Here is a 6,000-nt window from a genome sequence, read left to right on the forward strand (position 1 = left end):
AGAAGAAAGCTTTTAAGCTCCTGAATGAACAACCAGGAGGGAGAGAACATGACAGTCGGGCATTGTTCTCTGCCAGGGTCCTACTCGAGTGTAGGCTGAGCTCCTGACACATCCTTCAACCATTCCTCATAAGTCTTGGTTTCTGGACCCTTTAACATCTTGGTTGCCCACACATTCCAGCTTGTCAACATCCTTCTCAAATTGTGGTGCTCAGAACTGGACACAGGGAAATGTAATGGGGTCGGGGAAATGCAAAAAGGGGTTTTGTTCGACTCCATCCCAACCAGCTTGCATAATGTGTGTGGAATGCCTCAGCAGACATCTGGTCAAGGCTGAAGGATCTAGAGATTTGAAGGCTGTGCAGTTGATGCAGAAGGAGAAGCACAACTTAGAGCAGTCACTGTAAATCAGAAGAGCTAATGGCTTTACAGACTCATCTGAATTCCAGTAACTGATCTTTCCATCTCATAATATTTAGGAGAATAAGCTCTGGTAATTGCATACATAGCTGGAACAACTGAATGCATGGAAATGCTGATGGATAGCCGAGGAGAGGCTCACAGCTCTTGCAATACCACGCATTGAGTTGGGATGAGTTCCAGCTGGGGGGGGGTGTCAGGAGCTCGGCCTACACTCGAGTAGGACCCTGGCAGAGACACATGCCCGATTGGCATGTTCCCTCCCTCCTGGTCGATCGTTCAGGAGCTTCAAAAGCTTTCTTCTGCCCGAACATCATCGCAACCGATGCCAACAGACATCGGCACACTTAGGGATCTGCAGAGTCTTCGCAGCTTGCGTAACAGATCTCAGCAACTCAGCATTTTGGCTAATCTGCTTTATTTACATATAAACACACACGGAGCACTGCAACATGGCTCCCTCTCTCTCTCTAGCATCAGACAGCAAAGAGAGAAAGAACAAAGGACAATAGTCCCACTTCATGGAACACAGTAACACAAACATCCTGTCCCCGTCACTTCCCACTCTGTGGAGTCAAAACACACACCGACATGTGATAGACAACAATCCCATGACTGCAATCAGGGAGCAGGAATTCTAACAGGGGGCACCTAAAGTTCACCCACTCCAACCCAGTGAATGTTAATAGGCCCAGTTATGCCCACTACGTCTGCCAAGTTTGTTTGTGGTACTGTAAGAAGGGTAAGGTAAAGGACCCCTGGACGCTTAAGTCCAGTCAAAGGCAACTATGGGGTGTGGTGCTAAAATTGCTTTCAGGCCGAGGGAGCCGGCGTTTGTCCACAGACAGCTTTCAAGGTCATGTGGCCCGCAGGACTAAACCGCTTCTGGTGCAACAGAACACTGTGATCAGTGCCAGAGCGCACAGAAATTCCATTTACCTTCCTGCCACAGTGGTACCTATTTATCTACTTGTACTGGCATGCTTTTGAACTGCTAGGTTGGCAGGAGCTGGGACAGAGTGACGGGAGCTCATTCCGTCATGGGGATTCGAACCGCCAACCTTCCTATCAGCAAGCTCAAGAGGCTCAGTGGTTTAGACCACAGCGCCAGCTGCTCTCCTGGTACTGTAACAGGAGCACAGAGCTAGGGTTGATGTGCATCAAGGAGTGCCACCGGAAGGCTTTAGCATGGGAAAATGTCCTGTGCTTTTTGAAAGGGTCTGCACTAGAACATGGAGCATGTAAGCATCTGTGTAGGAATTTATTCATTGTATTTCCTCCCTGCTCTTCACCGGAAAGTCTCAGGGCACGTTGCAGCAGACAGAAACACAATTAAAACCGTGAAGGACAGTGCCATCGATAGCCACAAAACCAACCCTCAATACATTTCAGGGAAGACACAAAAATAGATTCTTCGGTTTGCAAAGGCCAGGGTAAAGTGAAGCCTTGTCAGCATCTGTCAGAAGATGGAACCAGACGCCCCACTTGGATGAAGGAGTTTCACATAACGGGGGTCTTCACCAAAAAGTACTCTAATGAGCTGGGTCCTGAACTTCTTCTTTTTATTGGTTTTTACAAGAACAAATTTAAAATAGTGAAGAAGAAAAAAACTTTTAACATATCCATACATCAGATTCTCTGAAACTTGTGACTTGCTCCCATCTCTTACATGGGTCCTTAAAATATTTTTTTCTAAAACTACATATCATTACATTCTTCACAGTTTTCATTTGTCTAAAGTGTCCATGTCTTTCATTTCTTTACAATTTGTTTTTAAAGTCCAGCTAACATTTTTATTTGTTTACAATAGTCTAAGAATTTCCCCCATTCTTTTTAAAAGTCTTTTATCTTCTTGATTCCTGAGTTTCCCGATCAGTTTTGCCATTTCAGCATAGTCCAGCAGTTTAGCTTGCCATTTGGGACTTTTGGTTCTTTCCATCTTTGGGCTAGTAGCATCCTTGCAGGGCACTGAACTTCGAAGAGTGCTGTTTAGTAGTGTAATAGCATTAAATATACCCCCTTGATTGATTGATTGTATTTATGCCCAAACTCCTCCCCCCCCGGAACATCAAGGTACTGTACATGGTTCTCCCTCTCCTCGTTTAATCCCCACAGTAACGCTGTGAGGTAGGCCGAGAGGCAGTGAATGGCCCAAGGTCCCCCAGTGAGTTTCATGCCGAAATGGGGATTTGAACCCTGGGCTCAATCTAAACACATCAAAGAAGCATTTCACTTAAACTTGTTGCAAACTTTTCATGGGAAATCAGGTTAGCAAAAATGGAACCCCACAGCGCCAACTGGTGCCACAGTGTTAGAATGCACAAACAACGCATTGTTGTTGTTTAGTCGTTTAGTAGTGTCCGGCTCTTCGTGACCCCCTGGACCAGAGCACGCCAGGCACTCCTGTCTTCCACTGCCTCCCCCAGTTTGGTCAAACTCATGTTTGTAGCTTCGAGAACACTGTCCCACCATCTCGTCCTCTGTCATCCCCTTCTCCTTGCGCCCTCCATCTTTCCCAACATCAGGGTCTTTTCCAGGGAGTCTTCTCTTCTCATGAGGTGGCCAAAGTCTTGGAGCCTCAGCTTCAGGATCTGTCCTTCCAGTGAGCACTCAGGGCTGATTTCCTTCAGAATGGATAGGTTTGATCTTCTTGCCGTCCATGGGACTCTCAAGAGTCTCCTCCAGTGCCATAATTCAAAAGCACCAATTCTTCAGCGACCAGCCTTCTTTATGGTCCAGCTCTCACTTCCATACATCACTACTGGGAAAACCTTAGCTTGAATTATACGGACCTTTGTTGGCCAAAACAATGCATACAAAGTGTTTTTTCTTTGCCAGTGTGGCCGAGACCCTGGTCTCTTAGGTCCTGGTCTCTCAGAAGAAGAGTTTGGATTTGATATCCCGCCTTTCACTCCCCTTCAGGAGTCTCAAAGCGGCTAACATTCTCCTTTCCCTTCCTCCCCCACAACAAACACTCTGTGAGGTGAGTGGGGCTGAGAGACTTCACAGAAGTGTGACTGGCCCAAGGTCACCCAGCAGCTGCATGTGGAGGAGCGGAGACACGAACCCGGTTTCCCAGATTACGTGACTACCACTCTTAACCACTACACAACACTGGCTCTCAGTGCAGCACTCTCATTCTTATGCATTTAACTCCACTTATGGACATGGTTACATTTATGGAGGTGCACAAATAACCCCCTCCCGCCCCAAAGGGCTGTGCACAGGACTCCACAGACTGCAAATCCTCCGCTGTCTGGAGGGGTCCTGGATTTGGCTGTTTCTTGGCCTGCCAAGCTGCGCCTCTCCACCAATGCTCAATCTGTGTATTTGCAAATAAACTCTGATATTACAAAATGCCAATAAACCCCTGGCGGCTTCCTTCCGAAGCTGGTCCCCAGCATCCCCTCTCGGCTGGGAGATGCGGGGCGCCGGATTAACAATATGAACAATTTGCAAATAATCAAGCTTTTCCTGCCCCCCTCGTCGCGTCATTGATTTTCTTGGGGAATATTTCTTGGCGCATCCTTCCGAGGCCTCCCAGCTACAAGAGAAAAGCAGAAGTAATTGGATCCAAAGAGGTTGGAGGTGATCAATAACAGGGGGGTCTTTGTTCAACTGATACTTTTAACACCAGGAAGCATATTGAATAACTCCACAGGGCAGGGCAGACATCTGGCTGCGTTAGTAAAGTATGACTGACAGGGGCACGGCGGAGCAGGGGACATTCGCTTCTCAGCTTCCAGGCTGGTCTGCCCAAATCCCAGCTTGGGTCAGGACAGGCATGCGCAGTAGAAGAAGAGTTTGGATTTGATATCCCGCTTTATCACTACCCTAAGGAGTCTCAAAGCGGCTCACAATCTCCTTTCCCTTCCTCCCCCACAACAAACACTCTGTGAGGTGAGTGAGGCTGAGAGACTTCAGAGAAGTGTGTATAGCCCAAGGTTACCCAGCAGCTGCATGTGGAGGAGCGGGAAATCGAACCCGGTTCACCAGATTACAAGTCCACCGCTCTTAACCACTACACCATGCTGGCTCTTAGATCCTTAGATCCTTTGGCTAGGTCAGGACGATATGGGATTGGGGGGGCAACTCCCGTCTCTTGCAGGGGCACAATTAGTGCCAGCACCGTCCGTTAAGAGTTTGGGTGTAATCTTCGACACCTCCCTTTCCATGGAGGCGCAGATTGCAGCTATAACAAAGGCGGCATTTTTTCATCTCCGCCAAGCTAAGCAGTTGGCTCCTTACCTCTCTCGCCCTGACCTAGTCACTGTGATCCACGCAATGGTCACCTCCAGACTGGATTATTGTAACTCGCTCTACGTGGGGCTGCTCTTGAGACTGACCCAGAAACTCCAGCGGGTGCAGAATGCTGCAGCGAGGCTCCTCACGGGGTCTTCGCTGCAAGATCACATTCACCTGGTGCTACACCAGCTGCACTGGCTCCCGGTGGAGTACAGGATCAGGTTTAAGGTGCTTGTTTTAACCTTTAAAGCCCTATACGGCCTAAGACCCTCGTACCGACAGGCCCGCCTCTCCTGGTATGTCCCACGGAGGACCTTATGGTCATCAAACAAAAACATCTTGGAGGTCCCGGGCCACAGGGAGGTTAGGCTGGCCAGGGTTTTTTTGGTTGTGGCCCCGATCTGGTGGAACACTCTTTCACAACAGACTAGGGCTCTGTGGGACTTGACACCTTTCCGCAGGGCCTGCAAGACAGAGCTGTTCCACCAGGCCTTTGGCCAGGGCACAGCCTCCTTTGGTAATACTTCACAGAACTCTAGCCCAATGGTTGCCATCAATTTGATTTGAACTGATTTTATAATGAATTGATTTTAGAATGCTGTATTATTTTACTGTTGTTAGCCGCTCTGAACCCAGCTTTGGCTGTGGAGGGTGGGATATAAATAAAATGTTGTTGTTGTTGTTGTTGTTGTTGTTGTTGTTGTTGTTATTACTGCGCCTTGGACTACTGCCAAGTGCTCTACCTGAGGCTACCTTTGAAGGTGACCCGCAAACTACAATTAATCCAGAATGTGGCAGCTAGACTGGCTCCGGCCGGGGTACAAATAAAAAATTATTTATTTATTTATTTATTTATTTATTTATTTATTTATTTAATAGATTGGGATGGTGAGCTTTATGGAAAAGCCAACGTATGTAGATTCCAGCTCAGTTTTGCTCACACGCAGCAAAACGTTGTAGGCCGGCCCTGATGGCAGAGGTACAAAACACTATTTTCCCTGCAGACCAGTGAGAAGTGTGGATCTAGATCCCTTGCAAAAGGACAATCAGATTCACTGAACTTGCCTGTTCTTGGGGTCAAGAATAGGTAAAGGTAAAGGGACCCCTGACCATTAGGTCCAGTCGCGGCCGACTCTGGGGTTGCAGCGCTCATCTCGCTTTATTGGCCGAGGGAGCCAGCGTACAGCTTCCGGGTCATGTGGCCAGCAGGACTAAGCCGCTTCCGGCAAACCAGAGCAACGCACGGAAACACCGTTTACCTTCCCGCCGGAGCGGTACCTATTTATCTACTTGCACTTTGACATGCTTTTGAACTGCTAGGTTGGCAGGAGCAGGG

This window comes from Podarcis liolepis (genome assembly GCF_965112155.1).
Source record: "Podarcis liolepis genome assembly, chromosome: 8".
NCBI classification, from domain to species: domain Eukaryota; kingdom Metazoa; phylum Chordata; class Lepidosauria; order Squamata; family Lacertidae; genus Podarcis; species Podarcis liolepis.